Raw genomic sequence first — 15,234 nt, forward strand, 5'->3', positions numbered from 1 at the left:
ATTTTTATAAATAGTATGTTAGATTGAATGTTTAAATAAATTAGAGAATTTGGGAAACTTGAACGAGGGAATGGGGAAACAGTCTCGGGTATTCGTTTGGAATGTGGACTCTAATAGGAATTCCGATCGATTGGATAATAAGTGGTTTGATGTACAAGACAATTATTGGCATTGAGACTGCCTATTCAATCAATTATGAAACGAACTTACGAGTTGTCGCTTGCATTTGATACTCTAGGTAAATGGTTGGATGACATTTCGTGGCAGTGGAATACCACTGGGAATATTCCCCCTTATCTTCAGAGTCAATATTCCCGGGTTAAATTTTATTATCATGTACTGATTGGAATTGATAGGTAAATATGGCTGTTGCTGATAAAATACTTGTTTGGGATTTTTTTGCTTTTGCTTTTGGAATTTTGGTGAACATGTATGAATAAAAAATTTTTATTTAAAAATTTTATAGGTTGAAATTTAATCTATAGATAAAAGAATGACTTACGCCTCTTCAACACGTGTTTAAAAATCAGAATTCTTATGACATTAAATGGATTAGAGAGCAAGCGACGAATTTCAAATTTTAATTTTTCATTTGGGGGGTTCTAGTAATTTGCGACAATTGAATTACATATTTATTTAATTTTTTATGTTATGTCCACTCAATATAATTCGAGAAGTCCAATTTTTAATCCGCGTCCCTATAAATTATTGTTTGTTAATTTCTAGACTTTCGTTTTGATTTCGCTTTTATTTTCAATCAAAAAGATAATTTTCTAACAGTGTTCGTACAATCTTGTCCTTCATGACACTTCACACGACATTACTTTCGCATTAATGCTAAATAGGTGTGGGACTAGGACGTGGTGTGAACAACGTAAGTACTCTATTTATTAATAGATGACTGCCATTTATTCATGCTTGTCTGTGAGAAAAAAGGAAAAATGTGGGAAAGGATTCATCGAATTTCAATTCAAATGATTTGATCTGGCACTTCCGCCGGTCGTATCGCGATGGGAATTCGTTTTTCGGTTTTAGTTCCGACTGAACGATTTTATTTCCTTCAAGACTCCCGTGACACTTGGGTCATACCGAAAATAAACTGTCCACCAGAGTGGTTCAATCGCATTAAAATTTTAAGATCACGGATTATTTCATCTGAGCGTTTCCTCGATTACTATTCAGGGGAAATTGATCGACTGAATTATTTAATCCACGCCGCCTTCGTAATCGATCTCTTGCAGGGCCTTATTCACTATGTCTTAAAAATAAATCCAGATGCAACAAAAATTGTCACCATTTTTCGTCGCATTGTTTAGCTTATGCAACTGCTTTTTGTTGGAATATAATTTTTTCTATTTGTTAATTAAGATAACATGTGTTTAAATAACAACAAAAACATATAGGTACATGCATTACATGTATTACACATATATTCATGCAGACTTCGTCATTCCAGAATGAAAGTACATAACTAATACATTGATTTCATTTTTTTCAACTTCAATAAAATTGAAGTTAAAAAGAAGTTGAAGAATTAAACCAACGAGTTTTTAATAAACAAAGAAGACAGTTAGAAATGTTTGAAGTTCTGATTTAAAAAAATGGAATTCCATTTGCTAAACTTAATTTATTAGTTAGGTACTTTTATTATAAAATGGAAAAGTATTTATTCCAGTATTTATTCAAAAATATATGTGAATATATTCATGTAAATTTGATGTGTCGAATAAACTTTTTCGCATGTGCCTCGAAGTGCTAGTTTTAAAAAATATTTTTTATAGATTTGTTCACATCATACCGGAATGCTACATGCGATGGCTGCTTTTCCTCTGGATCTCTCCTCTCCGTCGTACGTTCAGGTCTCTCTCATCCTGGAAACATAAAAAAAAATATATGGAATATTGTTTGTGATTTCCTACGATATTAAAAAAGTAATATTAAAAGTGAAAACGATGCGATGAGAAGAAATCGGAGTGTGTGAGTTATTTTTCTCGCTAAAAAATAATTCAACTCCACAATTTTTAGATTCAAAGAGAAAATAATTTTATCTAATTTTATTTCTTCTTTTTTAGAATTTCCAAGAAAATATTATTTGAGATATCCAGATAAATCGGGGAACTAAAGTTATTCTATCCAACCTTGTGCCAATATTGCACCAACATTGAACCAATGCTGGGCCGACATTGAGCCAACATTGCGCCGACATTAACACTGCAATGAATTTTCAGAAAATTAATAACTTAATCGATCGAATCTTCAAACTCGGTGGAGGGAACACTAAATTGAATTTATTTTCATGAGGAGTTAGTGCTGATATTTTTACATTTTTCAAGTTTAAAAGTAAAAAATATCAGAGAAAAATTTTTTTAAACATTTTTACAGAACCAGTTGTTTCTCCTCTCAGGAAATTCTGCTTCTTGAATGACAAACTAAACAATATCAACTCTAGATTATTTACGTTAACATTGGCCCGACGCGAGTGATTGGTATTTATTGGAATAAAATACACATTAACCGCCGGATATTCACATCCTGAGATACAAATGCTCACGACCGATTATCGAACAACCGGAGGGACTGATATCTGATAACTCTAATCAACGTCCCTAACGAGGCTGATAATGGTTATTTGTAGACTGTATAAATTCAATGTGACATTAAAAAAAAATATTCATTGTACTTTTTTCCATTCTCTGTCAACATAATTAGAAACAATGTCGAGCCACATGAGCACCGCAGGGTACAAAGTTAAACACTCCACTGTTCTCGGGAAATTGTAAATTTAATTCACCCACATCCCTCCCCTCCAGCACCTCTTATCCACTTTTTGTCAGTCATAGAAGTGGTTAAAACTTTCATCCCACTTTTTCAGTCGTAAAAGTGAATTCTCCAATTTTTATACCGAGCTCAATGGCTTTGCATGTTATAAAATTTAAGGAAATAAGAGGTGTCACAGTAGCCGAGCAGATTAATCCCTCTAGATATTAATTATAAGATAACTCAACTACATTAAGACATGTGCCCGCGCAATTGGTTAATTAATGGCTAATTAACTTGGATTTACACATGCCCAATCAATAAAGCCCGTTTTTCTTTATTTCAGGGAAGCTGCGATTTCGAAAATTTCCACATTTCCTTATTTTTTTTTATTAAATTCAGTGAACACTACCATTTCTTGGAAATTCCAGATCATGTATCAGGAGTTAATTAATTACATGTCACCAATGTCCTGCAGGTTATTATTTATAATTAACAAATTAATGTTCTCGCAAGAAAAACGATAGACATGCACAATATTAATTATCCGCACATATATTCCGGTCAAAAAGACAATATATGTAATAATAAAATGCAATACGTTACATATATGTAATATATAATTATTAATATTGATATTTTTTTACAGATGAGCAGTTCTACAGTCCCCTGATTCATCAGTTGTTTCTAAACGAATTAGAATTTTATTTTTTCATTCCCCGTCGTGAAGAATAAGTACCTGATTGTACGATAAATCCACAGGGTAAAGAATAATTCATGTACAATTTTCTCAAGTTGAACGACACGTCACGAACAGGAGCTAAATTTTCTATTTTTCCAGGAAATAAATAATTGAATTTCGAGTTCTCGCTCAATCGTTGAATAAGTATAATGACATGACCTAGGATAGAGGGTGAATGTTTTATTGATTCTTGCATGTTAACATCTCAGGGTGTATAATTCATGCACTTGAATCGCGATAGCATTAATTTTCACGTGTCATTTTCAACGAACCGGCTATATTAAATTCAGATTTATTCTTTTTCATTTCCCGGGCACTCAAACATCACGAGTAGAGAATAGCGAGAGAGATGCTCATGAATAAAGATGGAGAATTCTCTGAAGACTTTGGATTCGTTTTTTTAACAAATTTGCACCCGCCGACAAGTTCTTTCAATCACATACAGAATATTTTTCATTTAACATTAGCAACTAGTTGTTGAACTAGTTATTCAACTGCGGTTTAGCAACTTTCTTCAGATTTTTCACAATTTTCCATATAATTATTTAGTCCTCTATTGGAAAAAACTTCAACTTTTTTCATTGCTGAATTATTTGGCGTAGTTTAAGCTCATTTTCCAATTTTGTTATTAATAATTACACATATTTCTTGATTATTCCATATTTCAAGCTTTGTTAAACAATTTACATTGATATAAACATAAAAAATTTTTTTTAGCTTCTAGTAATGTAAATAACACAAAAAATTGTGTTACAAAACCCAATTGAAGAGAATAAACAATTTCAACAATTTCCCATAATTTAACAAATGGAATTCTGAGATGGAGCTCAATAATACAGTAATAGATGACAAAAATTGAGTAATTGAGTTTAATTCATAGGTTTTATGGTATAATATAAAAGACGTAGTATTGAAACGGGAAAGATATGGTAACACAGTGTGGGAATGACATTTTTCCGGTTTGAAAAGTGTAATTGGATTCGATAGCTGTTCACGTTTATTTCCTTTCGGAAAGCGTTTGTCGTGCACAAAGCAGAATGTCGTTGAATGTATGCGACACCAGTGGCAACATTTGTGTTGTTTTCTCGGGTTGAAAACCCTGTCTCCACCTGATTCTATATCTAATAGTAATGGTACTGACGTTCTATAGCCACAATCACCGCAAAATGGTAATAGCCGTTGGTTTTGCCGGCTTACGAGCAAAATCCGTGACATACTTCCACCGAAAACTCATGTCTCTGTACGCATTCTGCTGAGGTATTGGGAAAACTGATGCATTGGAATTCTCACCACTGCGTGTACCATAAAATTCATATCAATATGCATTCGCTTCAATGATTTTTCGACGGTGAATTGCACTCAGCTGTCAGTGGAATTTCATTGCATCAGTCTGGACTATTAGCTTTTTACGATTGCCAATTGTCAAAGACTATGTACTCCATTGTTTCTCGCTAATTGATCATTGACCAATTAATTAGCGAAATTGAGGATTGCTCATCGATATAATTTATGGAACTGAAATGATTCATTCTACTCAAACAAATAATTTTAATAAATTTATCTTTTTAGGCATTGAGAGAAAATTTTTGGAAAATGTAGTAAATCCGTTCCTTTGCGACGAGAAATTCTTGTTTTTATTAAATTACGTTTTAAACAATCAAAAATGTTTTTGAAGTCAGCAACTATTTGATTTATTCAATCTTCCAATAGATTCGCGCTAATTTGTTGTTATATTTAATTATATTTGATTATGTTACAATAATTTTCCCTGATTATCGAGTAATTGAAAAATATTTGCATAACTTTAATGTAGAAAAACAAATAATTAGTTGAATTTGTTAAATGTATTTAGAAATTGACTCTCAGGTATATTTTAGTACATATATATATATACAATTTTTTTTTCCTGTGTAATTGAATTATTCTTTAGAAAAAAATTACAGAAACTTATAATAAAGATTTTTATTTAATTAAAATGAGTAATTTTTCAGGTCTCGATTGTTTTCCACTATTTACTTTAGTCGATTGTGTATAAATATTTCTGTTAATTAATTGGAAATGGCATCGGAGCACATGATATGCAATTTCATGAATTTCCATGACTCCATTACATGCATCCGAGTTTCAATTAATATTCCATCAAAATAGTGAATTATCTGGTAACAAATACATTGTTGATTGTACCTGAAGAGAATTTTGTCTCCTCCATATTTTGAATCAGCTATTTTAATGAAACATTCACCAGAAATCAATATTCAATACCGAATTCCGAACGTGTATTCACTGGAATGCAATAGATTGGTCGATCAATTTCAATCGGGTAATGCAATTGCCTTCCATCAGTCGAGCGACTGGGAAAATTAATCAAAGTCACCCGACACTAATTACGTACTGTATTAAATCAATTTTCTGTTTGATGACGGAAATTTATTCGCCAATTTAATTTAATGGCATTACCAGTTAATTTCAAAATCGCTGACGATAACAATGGCGACCAATTGTTGGGGATTTCACTGAATTCGCCAATCAATTCCATTTTTAAAAAAGGTTTATCTCAAATTTCGCGAAATAGTATCAGTAACAATTTAGAATACAGATTTATTACAGGAACGCGATTAGAAAATAATTGTACCAATTTCATAGAAAATTAATACAATTATCAGATTATCAAATTTTTTTCTAGAACTTGACTTGAAGGATAAATTACTGATGGGATTGATGCGAATAAATGTATAGTCTTTACAATTTATCACTATTGTATGACTGATAAAGTTTCATGAATTTTATAAATTTAAAAAGGGGGCAGAACGTCCGTAATTATCGCACCAACTCATGGCCATTTTCCTTAGAATTTATTAAACTAGAATTACAAATTAACCACGGTTAATTAATTTCTTATAATTTAATAAAGAATTATTTATTATTGCCAATAGTACTAGGGCCTTACAACGACAGAAAATTGTTAATATCAATCAATAATTTTGCTCAATCAACAATTCGTTTGTAATTCAAAAATTGTTCCATCAGTAAAATAAACAATGAAAAAAGATCATCATGTAGATCCCTAATTAATTAACAGACAATAATTCAAAAGCCCACTAAATCCACTATTTTCCATTCACCACTCACCGCTTTTCCGTAAATCCCAATCCAGAGTTCAAAACACGTTCACCGGTTTTCTGTGTAAAAATCCAAGCGAAATCCTTCAAACACTCAGTCACTGTACGTGAAATAAATAACAGCCGTTGGCCACTTTGAATCACCCACGTTGCAATATCAAATACTGGGAATGTATTCAACTCTCGTAATCACCGCTGGTACAATTGAAAACCAGCGAAACAAAACCGAATCGTAAATTTAAAAAGCTGCCCTCAAAAAAAAAAGTGATTAAAAGAAGAAATATCTATCGTTCATGCACTTCCCAATTATTTTTGCACCGAGAATTATGGAATTTCTCATATTAATAATTTTCCCTCAAATCCCCGCATTTTTCCGATCCGCGCCATTTTCCATTGATCCCTGATTATTGAAATCGATCGAGCGATTGAGTAAATGAGTAAATATTTTTTCAATTCCATTTTAATTCGGTTAATTGATGTATTATTAATAATTGATAATTCATTATTAATTGTATTAATTGACGTATTAATTGAAGTATTAATTGAAATATTAATTGAAGTATTAATTAAAATATTAATTGAAGTATTAATTGAAGCCAGTGGAAACGAGGAAAAATTATGTTGCGCGTAATTCCTCTCGCGGTAATCGAATTTGGTGGCGAGTAAGTGGTGAGTTCGATTATTCGGGAATTTTGGGTATCGATAAGGAACGGCGTGATAAGAGCGAGCCGACAGTCGTTGGAATACTGGCCGATTGTCGGTGGTGTTTGTCAGATGCACTAAAATCCGCCCCTCCATTTGCCACATCTGTCGAGACCGGCTTTTATGCCGTGGATACCACTGGCCAATCTGCGCTCTCGATTTCGCATCACGTGATAAGTTCGTCACGTGGTTTAATTTAACTCACGAAAGCTAGGGGTTGGGTATCGGGGGCTATCAAATGTAACTCTATTTTTTCTCCTCAAAAAGACCCCTCAAAGCCCCGCACCCCTCCAATGGCTGACATTTCTCGAGGGATAAAGATCGAAATTTTGCCTGAATTATCTATACAGAACAGGCGAGCCTCACCTGGCTTATGTTCTCTTTTGAATTTTATGGAATTTTCAGGGGAGAAGTTGTCCGAATTTTTCGATTATACTTCAATTAAAAATGTTTACTCGGTTTTTTTTATTATTTATCTTGAATGTCCAAGAAAATTGACATTTGCAGCGTTCGTGGTAATCGATTTTTCAATTGAAGCTTCAATTTTTAATTATACTTCGATCATTAAGATTTTCATTTCTCTTGAAAATTCAAGATTTGTGTTTTCAATTTTTGATTATTCTGGATATTAACTATTTAAATTTCATTTCAGGCCCATATGGCACTGGAAAACTGGAGAAATGTGGGAAATTCAGGCAATAATTTCCCTGAATTTGAAATCTATTCAAAATTCAAGCAGTTATTGACGAACCAATCATCGTTGAGCATAAAAACCCAATTTTTTTTGTATTTTCAAGATATATTTATCATATTATGAATAAAAACCCAGCGACAGTTTTTCATTAAAATTGAATTCCAACTCTTAATTGAAAACTCAGATTACTTTGTCATGGAAATTTCAAAAAAATTTCTAACAGCTTGGGATGAAGGGTGGATTCGGAAATTTGGAGAATTTTCTGTTGAGGGAAACTTGCCAAATGAATTTTGTAAGTCAACTGGTAAATGCCACAGGCATTCCTTCTACGTAGAGAGAAATATTCGGGGAAAATTACGGAACATTTCCCGTAATCCACAAGCAAAATAAAAAAGAATGATTTTAGGTGCATTTATCAAGAAATATAAGTGAACAATCTGAAAAATTCATTAAATTTTCTGGTCTGTCACCAAAGGACTATGGAATACTGAGGTACACGGAGAGAAATACTTAGTAAAAATTACGGAACTTTCAGTTCACTTACCGATTACGGAGTTGATTCGAAAAATTTAAGTGACAGTATCGTTATTTTTCACCGATAATTCCGATAAAAATTATGGAACAGCGCGGAAAAATTGCGTGACTTTAGATAGAAATTACGTGATAGTTCCGTAAAATTTCCGACAACCACATTTCGCTCCAGAATTACGAAAAATACACGTAATTTTTATTGAATATTTCTCTCAGTGTATTTTTGTTATATAATTTTCATCATATTCATTCGATTCATATTCATTCAATTCATATTCATTCCATTCATATTCATTCAATTCATATTCATTCAATTCATATCCATTCAATTCATATCCATTCATTAATTATTCTTCATAATAATCATTATTGGCAAGAATTTTGACGTAACATTTCATAAATTAGAATTATTCTCCCGAGTAATTTTTATTAATCTTTTGTCACCCTATCTCCACTTTCTCGTTTGGCTCTCTGTACTATAGAGACGTTACAGTTAATGTTCCAATAGTTTAAGGAAAAATCTCCGTAGGTCAATGCGACAGATGTTCCTATATGTTGAACCTGCAGACTGACGCAACAGTGAATCTGTGTCACTCCGGGAATTCCATTACAATGTGATCATAAATATCACAGTGGAATTCGATTGATATTGAGCTCAGTATTTGGTTGCTCCCTAGATGCATGTGATAGAATGGATTACAGTGCAGGCATCAATGGAAGGGGTAATACAAAAAAAATTGGCGATTGTGACTAGAGGGTTTGAGGGTAGGACAAGGTAACCCTGAGGAGGTCACGCTAACTTGTGCCAAAGTCCTGGATCCATCGCGTTTGGCCCCATTTTTCCCTCCATTTCGTTAAACTCAGAGAATATTGTGCAATCTCTACATATTTGTTTAATTTTTATTTCAGCTTATTACTTAATTCGAAAATGGTTATTATACTATACTAGGATAATTAACTAGTGATTTTTAATAACAACATAAGAGGAATTTTTATTCGATATTTTTATTAGATTTGTGGAATTTTCATGAAGTGTTAAGAAATTAATTGTAATTTAAATTATATATTTATATATGTAATGTATATAATATAATTTAAATTATATAAAAAAATAATTATAATTTCCTAACACTATGTATATATATATATATATATGGAAGTAAAAATAAAACTTCAAATTTACAATCTGAAATACAATTAAGATTGAAGTTTCAATTTATTTTCTAACTGCGGGGAGCAATCAAGTGAATTCTTTCTAACGGAAAGATGGCAATCGTGAAAATTGAAGTTTCCGATTTTCGTATCAGGACTCCTAAATAATGTATGGAAGATAAGAAAATAGCAATTTCCAACCACGTCCCTATGAATCAAGAAATTTAATAGGTCATGCCATCCCCTCGGTACTCTATCGCTAGCAATTTATGATCTTTTCAAGCGTAATTCAAAAAGTTCAATTACAATGAGTACTTTAAAATTATAAACTGTCTATCAACTTCCAAGATTGATATTTTCGAATTGAAGGAGAAAAACCGGAGAAACCGTTGCGTGATCTGCATTTTTTCAAAACGTAACATCCTGTGTCGATTAGGTAAAGCCTTCATGTGGCATGGAAATTATCTTTGCACAATGTCGCTAATTATTTCCCCAGACGATTGATAAATAAAAAAAGACAAGAAGCAGTCGGTGCTGTCAACCGATTTTTACGAAATTCCCTTTTAAAAAAAAAGCATGTAACGTTTTTTGTCAGCTTTTTTTGGCGCTATGCATATCACAATATTTCAATATAATATGATATAGATATATGGTTATAATATATATATATACAAATTATATTAATTTTATAAATATTAATTTTTTTAATATAAATTTTTAGTTTTTTTTCTTTCTTCTTTTTGAAATTCTATATATCTATATATTATATTGGAAATAACCGTGAATATATATATATATATTCCAATGATAACACCCCATACGTGGACGATTTGGCGCGCATAGCGCGCCATATACGCTAGTCCTCAATAAAAAAAAACCTTGAATAATCAGTAACCAATGCCACTTAATCCTTCAAAATTATTGGATATTTTCCAATAGTTTCATTCCCTAAAAACAATTATTTTCAATTCTGCAAATTAAAACTCCCGCGTGGAAAGCTCGCGCTGTTTTTCAACAATCCCCCATAAAATTTTGTATTTTCATCCTTAATTAATCAATCAAACTCAATTCACCGGAGGTTCACAATCAAATTCTATACACTTCATAATCGTAATCCTATGTAATCCTTTTAAGTAATGATAATTAATATAGAGTGTACTTCACGGTTCATCGAACGCGCACTGCAATTGCGTTCAATTAATTTCCGTTGAATTTTTTTTTCACAAAAACGCATGAGTTGTTAAAAAAATATCTGACTGTACATAGAGATTTTAGTGGTTCCGATCGTGGTTATATGATGGTTATATGATGGCTATATGATAACTATATGATATAACGACGAGACCACGGCTTCAATCGAGCGTTTGCACCGGCAGGACAAAGTGCGAAAAATAATAAAACAAGAAGGATAAATTACAACTGCTAATTAATCGCGTGACCGAGTCACTCACAGGTAAATCTAAAACTTCAATTTTTCTCTTTTCATTTCATTCTAAATAGAAACGACAGAACTATCGATCGTTATAAATTCGTTTTCAGTATTGCATGACTGTATCTTTATTTCCAGCACGCAATACTCCATATTTTGTCGGCCTTATCGTTTGCGTCGATGGGCATTCGACTTTTAATATTTACAATTGCAATAGCAATGACATTGCTAATCGTTTCAATTTCACCACGAAAAATGTTTGAAAGCAGTTGAAATCAGTCACCAAGTGGTAGATATTCTGTATCTGTGGAGTTCATCAAACTCCAAGCTCTTGTATAATTTGATAAGCGAGAATATTCCCTAGTCCATTACGAAGATTAACCCCTCCTGGTGCTCTTATCTTTCAAACGATCGCCAATTTCAATCGTCCAAATCTCATTTCATGAGGATTCAACAGAGTAGAGAGCAGAAATCGTACATTAACTCAGCTGAAGGCATAAAAATTGACGGATCCATTATGAATTGATAATTTCATTAGCTGTCCCGTTTCCGTTTGAACTCAATCCATCGGGGAGCATCCCTTGAAGGAATCATTAAAACTTTAATTTCATCGACCCTATATCTCCCTAGTAACGCGTAACAACGTACAGGGCTTGCGTGCAATTAGACGATATAAAAATCGGTAATAGTTATGTATAATCTCGTTATGTTTTTTCTGGGAAAAATCGAATTAATTCATCATTTGATGACGTGAATAACGAGTGTCAAGTCGGATTTAATTAGGTGGACACATTGTAGGGAACGACCGGATCATACGATTTTTGTGGAATTCATTACACCGAGAAAAAAATTTTCTTTACCCAAGAATATTTACTAACCACAAGAAAATATATTTAGCATTAGTAAGTCTTATGGGAGTATTTACACAGTGATCGCCAGATTTACTTGTGGGAAGAAAATATTCTTGGCAAAAATAATTTTTTTTCTCAGTGTACAACCGCGCTGTGGGGAAAAGGACAATAATTACCCGAAAGAACAATTGAAATTTATGAAATGTTACGCAGAAATTATATACCCGTTACATTTTTTCTCCCCCGCACAAAGGAAAATATCCCTTTTAAAAAAAAACATGTAACGTTTTTTGTCAGCTTTTTTTGGCGCTATGCATATCAAATTATATCTATATAAAATGATATATATATATAATAGATATATATATAAATTATATATATAATATCTAATATATATAATATATAATATATATAATTATATATATATATTAATTTTTTTATATGATAATAATATTTGATATTTTTATTTTTATATTATATTATACTAAATTTATATAATATCATATATAAATTTTTAGACTTTTTTCTTTCTTTTTTTTAAATTCTATATATGTATATATTATATTGGAAATAATCGTGGATATAAATATATATACTCCAATGATAACACCCCATACGTGGACGATTTGGCGCGCATAGCGCGCCATATACGCTAGTTCAATAAAAATAACGTACCTGTTCGGTACTCTAAACTTTTTGTGTTCTCCTCTGAAATTTCAGTAAATAAGTGCATAATTGCTCTGTACTGTTCCGTAATCGTTTGCTGAATCCTGCTGTCTTTTGATTCGCAAATTACAAAACAATCACGTAATTTATATCAAATATTTCTCTCCGTGTGATTAAAGCTCTATCATAATCGGAATATTTCGTGACAATCGGGCATTATATATTCATTTGGATTTCACTTTGCAATCTCTGACGTTCGCGAAAAAGAAAAGAAAATGGTGAAGTCAATAAGTAACAGAGTCTCTTCTATTTTTGCCCGCTCGTGATAAGTCCTCTTCAACCTCTGACCTTCTCGTCTTTTTCGAGGATCGTTTATTTTATTTATAGTTTTTTATTATTCCCTGGATTTGAGAGGTCATTCTTTAACTCTGCGTCATCTTACAATGGATGAGTGGATATTCGTTTTATCCTAGTTCTCTTGGATGATGGCTCTTCTCTGGTGGAGTGGACGTTTTATCTCAAGATGAATGAATGGTTGGATTTTTATACGTCATGGTCGCTCTGCTGTTGAGATGGTCAGTTTGCCACTGGATTCCACCACATCTGGTCATGGAGTTTAACCAGTGAAATTCATGGTTATTTTATACAGCTTGTCATAACGTTTCATTTTCCTCCATACACCGGGATTTTGAAGGTTTCCTATTTACTCCGAGATGAAATACGCCCCGGGGAATGTTTGTCGTTGAGTTTACCTACACTCAGAGAAATATTCAATAAAAATTACGTGTATTTTCCGTAATTCTGGAGCGAAATGTGGTTGTCGGAAATTTTACGGAACTGTCACGTAATTTGTAACTAAAGTCACGGAATTTTTCCGCGGTGTTCCGTAATTTTTATCTGAATTATCGGTGAAAAATAACGATACCGTCACTTAAATTTTTCGAATCAACTCCGTAATCGGTAAGTGAACTGAAAGTTCCGTAATTTTTACTAAATATTTCTCTCCGTGTAGACTTTTCATAAATTGCAATATTTTCATCGGTAAAATGTCCTTTTTTATTTACTTATACTGCTTATCTCTCTATTTTAATCCCTAATTTTTAGACTTGCTTTTTTTTCTAATTAAAAATCGTGAGATCTATAAATAAAATTTTGTTGCACTGTCAATGCTGGAGGATTTGTTCAGTTTACTTGTGATTGTTGTAGAAAATATTTAGTCGGTAGTCTTTGTTTAAATTTTGGTGGGTAACTAAATAAAGGTGCTGTGGAAGGATCTCTTTTTGATTGAGATTGGAGGTTTTGAACTTGAGATAGAAATTTTTGAAATTTCGGGATCTCTTCAAACTCGCAAATTTAATTTTATTTAATTTATACATAAGGCTGTATAGGTACTATTAGAGTTCATTAGATTTTTATTTTATTGTTATTCATTTATTTTAAAATGTCGCCGTGTTTTGCAGGTTTAATAGTCGGAGAATTAATAAAATCTCAGATTTTTCAATCTGGTATCAATAAATTTTCAATATTCGATTAATCCGGTAATAGTAAGAATTATTTTTTAATAATTCTCACGGCAGATTGAATTATTTAGAGAGAATACTTGAAAATCAGGGAAATTCATCAGATTTTATTCTTGAATATTCAAAAATAAAATAATAATTTGTACTAGAACTTATACATTTTTTTACTATAGAGTTAGGGTAAATTTTACTATCATCTATCCTCCGGGCATTTTCTGGAGTATGTTTCATCCAGTCGAGAAGTCGGTTTAAGTGATGAAGAAGATTGGATATGCAAATCCAACGTCAGCGTTATTCCAATTTTTCACATTCTTCATTTGATATGAAACTGGATGAATGCGAGGATTTTTTTTATTAAAATTCGAGATGATGCTCCAACTCGCGTGAATTTCACAAATTCCTTTCTTTATTCAGCGGATTTTTCAATTAAAAGTCATGATTAATTGATAACATTCCAATGAATTTCGAATAAATCCATCATTTCTTCATGAAAAAATTCGGGTTTGGAGAACTGAGATGAAAATTTAGGATTTCATTTTCATATTATTTTCAATGAGATAATAATTTCAAAAATCAATCATTAATTATAATTGATGAAAAAATTCGATTGCATAAAAAGTCAGCCTTTCCCCAAAAATCCTAGATCAGGCCCAATTTTTTTTTCTAAATTTCGTATTGTCTCCGTCTCTGAGAGTTTTATTATCATCTTTGATTAAAAAATATGTAATTTTTTAATTAATCCACAAATATGTAAAATCAATCAAAACATTCGATTTTCAAAAAAGGCCATTTTTTTCAAAATACTCATTTATCCTATAAAGGCTGAAAAGTACTTTGGGTCCGGACTTCATAAAAATTCGGGCGGAAGACCCACAAAATGAAAATTGAAAGGTTTTTTGTCTATTGTAATTCTTCTCCCTTTTCCAGGGCTTCCTATTATCATTCTCGCGGCGAAAAAATGTGAAATCAATCAACAATGATTAATACAATTATTTATTATTATTATTATTATTATTATTATTATTATTATTATTATTATTGTTATTATTATTATTATTATTATTATTATTA

General features: G+C 31.8%; 1 protein-coding gene across 2 annotated transcripts in view; it reads right to left on the minus strand.

Moving 5' to 3' along the window:
• GlcAT-P (Glucuronyltransferase P) overlaps nucleotides 1–15,234 on the minus strand; it is a 40,712-nt gene that overhangs the window by 8,402 nt on the left and 17,076 nt on the right. Inside the window, exons 1-2 of one of the 2 annotated variants that reach the window (XM_011306581.1) lie at nucleotides 6,629–7,123; nucleotides 1,799–1,871 (exon numbers count right to left, since the gene is read on the minus strand). The gene's annotated coding sequence lies outside the window, so the exon portion shown is untranslated. Of the gene's footprint in view, nucleotides 1–1,798; nucleotides 1,872–6,628; nucleotides 7,124–15,234 lie in introns of those variants that run through there. The other variant, XM_011306582.1, reaches the window with a different exon arrangement.

This window comes from Fopius arisanus, unplaced genomic scaffold, assembly GCF_000806365.1.
Source record: "Fopius arisanus strain USDA-PBARC FA_bdor unplaced genomic scaffold, ASM80636v1 scaffold00048, whole genome shotgun sequence".
NCBI classification, from domain to species: domain Eukaryota; kingdom Metazoa; phylum Arthropoda; class Insecta; order Hymenoptera; family Braconidae; genus Fopius; species Fopius arisanus.